The sequence below is a fragment of the Camelus dromedarius genome, chromosome 3 (assembly GCF_036321535.1).
Source record: "Camelus dromedarius isolate mCamDro1 chromosome 3, mCamDro1.pat, whole genome shotgun sequence".
NCBI classification, from domain to species: domain Eukaryota; kingdom Metazoa; phylum Chordata; class Mammalia; order Artiodactyla; family Camelidae; genus Camelus; species Camelus dromedarius.
Window position 1 is genome coordinate 68271461 of NC_087438.1, and position 10697 is coordinate 68282157.

At 32.3% G+C, this 10697-nt stretch overlaps 1 non-coding gene across 1 annotated transcript; it reads left to right on the plus strand.

Moving 5' to 3' along the window:
• Nucleotides 1-8366: 8366 nt before the first annotated feature.
• On the plus strand, nucleotides 8367-8439 carry TRNAG-ACC (transfer RNA glycine (anticodon ACC)). The gene has a single exon. It is a non-coding gene; the product is annotated as a tRNA-Gly (tRNA).
• Nucleotides 8440-10697: the final 2258 nt, after the last annotated feature.

The following is a 10697-nucleotide window of genomic DNA, read 5'->3' on the forward strand; positions in this document are numbered from 1 at the left end:
CATAATATATATTTTCATCTAGAAGGCATCAATTTTTATACTTTATTGATTTATATATTATCAAAAGTTCTATTTTTTAAAGCCTAATAAAGTATATTATATCATGATGCTGGAAGAGTTTTAGTCTCAGAATACTCAAAAATTTTTTTAGAATTAAAGAAAAACATACAAACTGGCTATTTCAAGTAACAAGTTATATTTACATTGGTAATCAATTACAATGAAAAAACGTTTTACTATTCCAATTCTAAATGTGCACCTCAAAACTACTCAGCACTGAGTTTAATTCATGAGAAATAAAATTAGCCACAGGAAAAGAAGCAACAAATTGAGGGTCAAGTGGTGATTTTACCATTCCCAAATACGGCTAGAAGAAGAAAAGCTTATTTAGACATTACTTTCCTCATTTGCTAATTGAGATCTGGATTCTCTCCCCTAAAACCCTTTGCTAGATTTAGCCCATATATTGTTCTCCTTTTTTCTATATTAATAAAGACCTCTAATATTAACTAGGCAAATAGCTATCCGAAATAAAGACTGTAGGTAGCAGTCTCTCTCATAGCATGGTGTTGCCATGTGACTAAGTTCTAGCCAATGAAATGTATTTAAAAGGAATGTGGATGACTTCTGGACCATACCCTTAAATGGAAACTAGCTTCCTCCTTTCCTCTGGCACCCTCCATCCAATTGGTTTGAAGGTGAAATTGATGGGTAGCCCTAGATTAATTCTTGCAAATTATGAAAGCGACAAGGGAACAAAGGCTTTCTGTTGCAAAAGTAGCTCTAGCACTTCATGTAAACAGGAATCTTTCTGCATTGTTTATTAAATACCTTTGTGACATACACTTTATTTTTAACCAGGACTGAACAGAAGATTTTTAGGTTTGTGATTTATATTTCCTTAGTACCCTTCTTATGGTGGATGCCAGTTTTGATTTTGATTTTTTTTTTGTTTTTTATTTCATTTTTATTCTCTATTTGCTTAATTCAGTACTTGCACCCTATCTTCTAGTATTCTTAAAACTGTTTGAATTATACCCCCCTGTTCTTTCATTTCACCGTCTATTTCACTGGTCCTGAAACACTGAATACATTCTGTTCCTTCTCCCTTCATACATATGATTTTTTTAGTTAACCCTCTGCTGCTAATCTGGATGTCTTCTTTATTTCTCCACTTGCCATTTTATTTAACAACTATTTCAATGCTGTTTCGTGTTGTTGTTTTTCACTTTTGCTTTTCCCTTGGTCAGCATCAGAGCAGCTTCTACTATAGCTACTTATGTGACAAGTCCACTCTTTTTAAACTGCTAAGAGCTTACTTACATCTCTTTTGGGTCTATTAAATGATTGCAGTTCAATTTTTGATGATGCTTTAACCTAAGATTTGAAATATATCGTGTCAACTAGATATGAAATGATAATACTCATATAGGAAAGACAAAGGAAAAAATGTTTATACAATAAAGACATCTTTACAGTGAGACTAGCGTTGTTATTAGCTGACTGATAAGTTTAAAAATTATAAATTATTTTATTTACTACTGAAGAGGTTCTACATTTTGAAAAGTGATTTATTTCATTTTCTATTGATCCACAAAATCATATATCACATTAATTTGTCTTCCAGATATATTATTTCTGTTGAAATAACCCAGTTTATAGTAGTATATAACTTACTTAGTAGTCATAGATTTATAATTAATAAAGATTACAAAATGTTTTTAAAAATAGATTAACAGAAATCATAAAATGTAGGAGATAGAGTCTCCTAGTTTTTAAGAATCTGTAAGTATATGCCAATGCATTTGTACCTAATATTTTATGCCATCAGTTTTCTTGATTGACTAGAATTCTTTCATGACCCTTCAGTAAATTCCAGCGTGAAAAACATTAAAGCAAAAAAAAAGAAAAAGTAAAATACATGTGCATTTAATTAAAATCCCAAAGAAAATAGCAATGCCTATTTATACTCATATAAAAATTTTTATTATTCAAATTGTTTTAGCATACATTTTCGGTAGTGATGATAGTCCAACGAAACAAGTTCTACTTATTAAGATTCCATCTTGCAGCTGAGAGAACTGAGGCTCTAACAGCTTCAATGCTGACTATTATGTCAGTTATACAATAATTAATAACTGTTGGTGTGTGCCCCAGTAAAATCTGTCACAGAGTTACTGTTAGGTTTATTTATTGTTATTGTATTCACTAAAATGAACTGTATTGTCTATTAAAACGACCTGTTAAAATCAGAACTTGTCACACTTTTCTACGCATACTTGCATATACTTAAATTAGAAAGATTCTCTATGGGTTCTGACTTTACTCTTCCGTCATCCACAAGTGCGTTGTGCCTCAAATATTAATCGCATACCAATCTTCTGCAGAGCTTGGGAAAAAAATGAAGATTCTCATTCAATAATTTTGGACTGTGCCGAAGTCCAAATTATATCTGCCTCTCTAACAAGTTCTCTGGTAATGCTAATGTTGTTAGTCCATAAACAACACTTTAGGAAGCAGGGCTCTACAGAACTGGTTATGATGAGTGCTGTTAAGAGACTAGTTCTGGTTCCTACTCAAAATCCTCTTCTGTATGTCCCAGATGGACCTATGCCTTCCAGTATGTGTTGAGAGATCTCTCACTCATTCTTTCAACCTGTTTTAATGTTATCATCAGTTTCTAAAACCTCTTAGCTACATAGGTTTTATTGTTGAATTTTGTTTTTAAGGGCTAAATAAACTGAATACTTTCCCTTTCCAGACATTTCCCTTACTTCATCTTCACTCAAAGAAATTTATATACATTCATCTCTATTGTTTTTCTATGCTAATAAAGGCACATAAAGCATTATATTTAGAGGTATACATTAAAATTTATTTATTTTACAAAAATGAGGTGATATTACACCTACCTCTCTGCATCTTACAATTTTCACTTAGTAGATCAAGATGGAAAAACTTCTATAAGAGTATCCTTTTTAATATCTTCATATTTCCCATAGTTTGGATATGCCATACTTCACTCAACCATTTTCATACAGATCAACACCCACCTTATTTCATTTTTTTGCCGCAACACAGCTACAATCAACATCCTTGTAGCTGTATAAGTGAGATATATCTCCATAGAGTATATTCACAGAAGAAATGCTGAATACGCACATTTTTATTTTAAGGAATTTTCAAGTACTGTGAAATTTATATTTCTACTAGAAATATATTACAGTACTTTCTTTCTTCTGTTAACAATCCATGTTGCTAATGAGTAAAAAACACACTGAATGCATCATTCATTGTAATGTAATGTCAATAAACCATTTATTTTGTATATTTCCCTGTTTCCAGAATTGTGGCCATACTATATTAAGGATGTTAATTCAGTTGCAAACATTAATCTTAATCAATAATAGGCATGTTAATTTTGTCTCTGGTGTATTTTGTGATGCAGTATATATTTTTAACAATACATAGTAAAATATATCTATCTTTATTTTTTCATAGCTTCTAGATTTTTTGACATTAAGATTAAATTTAAAAGGTTAAAATTCTTCCTAACCAATAGGATATTCTTTTAATCTCTTACATTTTAATATAAAAGGCTTAATTTTTACATTTACATTGTACTTTATCTCGTTTATTTTTATGAGTAGTATGAGATCATAATCTTTATTTTTCTCCTATTTAGAATGGCAGTTGGATCAACACATTTGTTACATCAGCCATTATATTCCCCCCAAAATTAGTGTACAACAGTGTCAAATATAAAATTTCAGTTATGTGTACACTGGAATCTATTTGTTCTTTACTTGGTTTCACTTTTGCATTTTCTATTCTTATACCAATAACAATTTCTTTAAAAATTCTGAAGACTATATTGTTGCAGTATTTTATAAGGCTAGTTTTCTATTTTTCTTTGTTATAATTGTCTTGGCTATTCTCAAAATTTTATTTTTCAAATAGAATTCAAAAGGGTGGGAAGAGATAAATTGGGAGTTCAAGATTTGCAGATACTAACTACTATATATAAAACAGATTAACAATAAGTTTATACTGTATAGCTCAGGAACTATATTCAATTATCTTATAGTAACTTATGGTTAAAAAGATAATGAAAACAAATATATGTATATTCCTATATGACTATGAAGTATTGTGCTGTACACCAGAAATTGACACATTATAAACTAATATATTAACAAAAATGTATTTTAAAAAAGAATTCAAGATCATTTTGCAGTAGTAAAAAACAATTCTGTTGTGATTCCACTGGAAATTGCATTAAATGCGTAATATAATTCAGAGAGAATTGATAATTTCATCACATTAATCTCCCTATCAAAAGCATAATATCTCATTCTACTGTTCAGATTTTATTTTACATTATTAAGATTGAGCACTGTTCTGTACAGATTGTAGTATTTGATGTACTTGACTTCAGTTCTACTTCCTTATTCAATGTTTGCTTTTTTTGTCATTTCATTGTTAGTACAGTTTTCTACTTCTATATTTTGCTGATTTATTCAAAAGGTGCAAATTACTTTTTTTATTTTTTCTTTGAAGATTTCTGCTTCCCACTATGATAGATTAGATTGTATTAGACCAACTTGCCCCTTCAAGCATTAAGTATAAATGTTGTAAGAAATAGCAAAAAACAGCTCTTTAAAGGTAAGAGACTACAATTAAGAAAGCCCCAGAATTTTATGGGGTAAAGATCCTGGAGAGAAGATAAAAGTGTTGACAAGAGTCCAGTATTTTCTGCCACCTTTCTTTCCAAGTATTTGTTGATTAATAACAGTAGGAAACATAGTAAGCAAACATAAATAAGCTCTAAATTTACAGTGGTCCACTGGAGCCAAGGGAACAAATAATTGCAATTCAAGGTTACAACAGAGGAGAAAGACCCTATAGAAAAATGAGTTTAAGCTTCTATGCTGCTTCTCTCCTTGAAGCATTATTCATTTCTTTAAGTCATGGGACAAAGGCTAAGAAACTGAGGGAATACATATTTATGGTCTGAACCAGGTGTCAGCAGTCTATGACCCACAGGTTAAATTCACCCCAACATCTAGTTTTGTAAATAAAGTTTTATTGGAACAAAGACATACTCATTTGTTTATGTTTCTTTAATGGATGCTTTTGTAGTTCAATGGCAGAAGTGAGTAGTTATGACACAGATGATATGACCTGAAAAGCCTAAAATATTTACTATTCAGCTAATCACATAAAAAGTTTATTGATCCCTGGTCTTTGAACCAAACACTTTTAATTATAAAGGGGAGTTTCTTGATACTTATGCTAGGAAAAGGAGGGTAAGTATAAACAAGGATTGCTCTAAACAAAACCTCAGCAGATAGAATAGAACAGAAAAAAAAGAAAAAAGAAAAGGAGGCAATTTAATCAAATAACACTGCTCTGAGGAGGAAGATATTTTAAGCAAAAGTAAAAGTTTTAATTTAACTTAAACACAATTTCAATTAAAAAGAGAATTTTAAATCTATGGATTTGATCACATTTGAAAAGTTCACAGCCAGTATTGTTTCAGTTATTGTTCTGCCCTATTATTCCCTTCCTCCTCTAATGCAAATCCAGTTATGTGAATGACAGACCATTAGCTCTTTTGTTCTTTTCTGTATTTTCCTGGATATTTATTTCTATACCATCTTCTACTTCACTGGTCTCTTCTGTTTGCTATTCTGCTTTTAAACCCATTCATTAAAAGTTTAATTTCAGTTATTGTATTTCTCAAACTTAGAATTTCTCTGCTTTTCTATTTTTATAGATTCTAGTTTTCTGGTACAAATCTCTGTATTTTCCCCTCTTCTCATGAACATATTAATAACAGTAATTCAGAAATACTTATCTAAAACTCTAACATCTCTATCATTTCTGGGTCTGTTTCTTTCATCTGATTTTTTTTTCTCTTGAATTTCTGTCATTTCTATCCCATCTCCTGACAATTTTAGAAATCATTTATTTAATGACAGCATTGTGTTTGAAAAACACAAAATTTTCTCTTGCCTGCTGATTAAGACTCAGTCCAAAAAATTGGACTGAGGTGAAAGCAGTCTGGAGAGAGGTACAAAAACATTGTATTCCTGGTCTAAGAAGAGGCAACAGTCAAATTTTCAGTTCCCTGGCACTCAAATTTTCAGGAGCACAGAGAATTCCACATGCTAGGGCTGCTGTCTCACAGTAGCTCCGTGCAGAGGGACCAGCTGGTCCCCACCGAAGCACTCCAGGAGGAAACAGATAGACTCTCCCCTTCTGTGGAATGGGATTCATAGAACCTGAAGGCCAAGTTCTAACTGGAATCCATCAGGTCCTTTAGGTATTTACCTTAAACTTCCCTCCACTTTTCCTGAAGTGGTATCAAGCCCAGTGGGGAAAATAACCATACCAACTCTCTCCTCTAGGACTCCAGTTAAGCCTGAGGCCTTGCTACCAGCCTCTAAGCTTCAGTTTAACTTGTGTGTAGCATGAGAGAGAGAAAGTTGTTGGGTGGCAATTAATATAATGATAGCAGGACAGTATTGCCTCTTTCAAAATGTATTTAAAATAACACTATTTCTTAAAAAAGGCTTATTATTCCAGAAAATTCTTTTAAACAAATCTAACTCTGAGGGAAATTTTATGCAACTGAAATAAAAGCCTAAAATAGGCTCTTATTCTTTTATGGCAGTAAACCAAACAGATCATTAGTGGAAACATCACTATAATAACTTTTCTTTCCATACGCCAAATAGTTTTGTGCAGAACATAATTTTACTAATAGTACCTCCTTTTATGTGTACTCCGTATAGTCTATTGTAGAATCCATTCCAAAATAATTATGTGTTTGTACATTTAAATTTCAAAGGAAAAGTTATAAAAATAGAATCATTTCTTCTGTTTAGGCAGATATTTGTTGGTAGATTTTTCATATTTTTAAAAAATTCCACATGAGAAGATAAAAACATGATAGCTATGCATTTCTGAGCCAACTGACCGAGTTGGATAGGTATAGCAGTTAACATCATGTGGAGGATTTTACAGAGATATGTTTAATATTCTCTAAATTTAAAATGCTCTTCCCCCCAATGATTATATCATAAATAGAAATAAATAAATTATTAAACCTTCAGGAGTCTGCAATTCTCCAAGTGCTAAATATATTGAATTACTAGGATGCAGTTTCTTTTCTTGTTTTCTCGATTTCAAATGACACTGCACTGGCAGCAAACAAAGCTGAACCAAATTAACATTGAACAATGAAGAAAAATGAAGCTGGCATCTCAGCCCAGGGGATCTTGCCAGAGGAACACAGTTTCTTTCCCCATTCCTAAACTCATTCCACTTTCAGAGAATGAAATGGATTTCCTATTCCACACTAGTAAAAAGGGGGCTGAATTCAGGAAAATTCAAATGCTTGTGAGGAGAAATGCTAATTCTCATCATCCAAATTTAAATAATAAATATCATAAGTAGACCTCGAGTACTATGATTAAAAGCTGTTATTCTTTTAGTTTATCAATACAAAATTTATGTGCAAGGTGGCAGGTGATTATCCGAGACAAACCCACGTTTGTGGGCAGTGCTGTTAGTGGGAGTCCCATGATTGCTCAGCCTTGAAGATGCACCTCACAGACTTCCCACCACCCACTGACTTAATTATGATCAGTTTCCACGTTAAAAGGACCTCTGGGAGATACTTCAGTAATCTAATTATACAGATGAAGGAATGGAGAACCGAAGAGAAGCAACTGAAGTACTTACTTCCAATCACCACTTAGTAGAGTTGGAGGAGATCCCACATTTCCAGATTTCTACTGACTTAGATTTTTATCCCCATTTACTAACAAGATATCAACTAATTCAATGGAAACAAATGTAGAAACAGTTGGAATTTTCTCATGACTGAGATGTCTCTGTCTCTATCTCTATTGCTATATATAATCTCATTCACTTTTAAGATATTCAGAGAAAACAATTATCCAACAAATTATGTGAAGGAGAAAAAAGGAAAAGTACCACTGTGACTTTTGGGGTATTTGAGAAATGAGAAACTTGCTGGGTGAAAATAATGAATTGGCCTCCGACACGTTAAGTATTAGGTGTCAACAGCACAGCATTTACTTGAGTGCACACTGTGGGGAAGAAAAACAAATACATCTCGATGTGTTAAAAGCAATGGATTTAACTTGTCACAAGGTCTTTTGAATGAATTAACTCATTCCTCTACACAAGACAAAATGACAGCTGGAAATTTGTGAGTAAACCTCAAAAACAGTGACAGTATTATGACACTGACAGATAAAATATAAGGTGGCTCTTAGGTGAACAGAAGTTTCCATTCATTAAGAAAAATGCATTTTTAAAGTAGATTGGGAGGAAGGTATAGCTCAGTGGTAAAGTGACTGCTTACCATGCATGAGGTCCTGGGTTCAATCCCCAGTACCTCCAATAAAAAGATAAGTAATAAACCTAATTACCCACTCTCCCCCCCCCCCAAAAAACAAAAACAAAATAAAATAAGAAAAAAAATTATAAAAAAAGCAGATTGAAGAAAATTTGTTATAAACAATCAAAACATACAAAGACCATCTGAGTTTTATTAAATTCTAAATGGATTGAACTTTGTACGGGAGCTTGACATATGCAGTGACAATGCAGAAGATAACTATAAAAGGGATTATAAGATGTGCATTGGAATTTCCACAACTATTGTGAAACAGAAAGCGACTTTTCTGCTAAATGACAATAGATAGAGATTTGAAAAGAAATCTTTAAGCAATTTATGATTTAAATGTATTTGTCTTTCAGAAAATACAGTGTGCTAATTTTCTCATTTAAGGGCAAAGAAAGTTAAAATAGGGATGACATCAAAAATTTAATTCTTGAGCCATATAAATTCTTTGCCTTGAAATTTTATTTCCTTTGACTTAAAGTGATTTCAATTGATTTGAAATAGATACCAGAGACATTTAGAAATTGACCTTATTTCTTAAGTTAATTTATAAATCTTGCAGATTGTTTAGAAACTTTTTATTACTATTATAGAGTCTGTGAAAGATAAAGAGAAGCACTAAACATTATCCTTACCCTTGTAAAGCTTACATTCTCCTTGGGAAGGCAGGATTTACCAAATCAGTAGGATATATTTACTATCTTTATTAAGTCACTAAGAGAATTTCTAAGCAGTGGACTCAATTGAAAAAAAAATGTAGGACCAGATTACTTAAAAGTCACATAAATCAGGCAGGAATTTAAATTTAATATGATAGACAACATAAAGATATTAGAGGCTTTTAGTAGAGAATTGAAGTATTTTTCTCCTGTTACGTGTCAAGATAAAGTTAGTTTGGGTAAGATTAAGCTAGTAGAAAGAATTTTAAAAGGAAACAAATAGAAGTAAGGGGACTATTAAGAAGCTGTTATTATGATACAGTAATGAAAACAGTTAGTTCCTAATTAATGTTCTGGTTGTGAGAGTTAAGATTTGTATGTTAGTGATTTGTAATGATATATATCAATTATATACATTGTATGAATTATAACTAATTTCATACATGTGAGATGAAGAGTCACAATAATATGTAGTCAAAGGTGACTCTAAAATTTTTGCTTGAAGTGTAATCTATAAGAATATTGAATCACTATGTTGCACACCTGAAACATAGAATATTGTAAATCAACTATACTTCAATAAAAAGTTTTCTTTTGCCTAGAATATTAAAAGTATAGTGCTAAATAGATATGGGGAAATTAAGAAGGAATATCTATGTTAATGAAAGCAATTTTAGGTTAAGACTATGAGGAAATGGCTAATATTAACCATTACAGCAGAAAGCAAAGATTACCTACTGTGAGGCATTTGGACAAATAAATTAGCAACTTGAGACACTTGTTTGCATCTTCCCAGAGAAATGAAATCCCACTGAGCATCCATTTACCATCACAGCAAGAAAATCAAGAACATCAAGAATGACAGACTATAAGAATTTTATGTGGCTTGCATCTCACAAGGTACACTGGATAAGAAGTAAATGAGCCACAATAAATGTGACAATATAGTATTATTTTCATTCCATTCCTGCACATTATATAAGAATTCCAAAAATACCTATCAATCTCCACACAGTTTTACACGTTGCTGCAGGGTCTTTTACCTGTGCTCCAAATTCTAGACCTCTTAAGTGTGATTCATATGACAGCTATCATTTTCTCTAGTTACTTCCAGTTTTTAAAATTACCAAGCCCTCTGAAGTGAATCATTGAAATTCTTGCCAGTGTCTATTGAAGGGGCTGTTTTGCTAATACGCTGGAAGGTACTGAGAGCACTGCTAATTCCGTCAATGACTGACTGTGCCAGAAGTGTCAACAAGGAATTCTGAAAACCGGCACCAAAGGAGATGACCCTGGCTCCTGATGTTTCTGAGGCTGTTGGCAGTGACACCACTGATGCCTTGTCCTCTCTGTACACCCTCCAGTTAGAATGACTTCCTTTTAAATTTTTGTTTCTTATTTTACTAGTATATGAATAATAAATCCATAGGTACTAGACTGGGAAACAATCTTACTGTTTTCGCCTTAACATAATTCCTTTCTCATCTAGACTTCTCGTCCTTGGGCCACACAGGTGGGCTTTAGCACTGTTCCTTCAAAGGTTCATAAAATAAACTTACGGTGAAAGTAGATTACTCAAACAGAAATAGTGGACC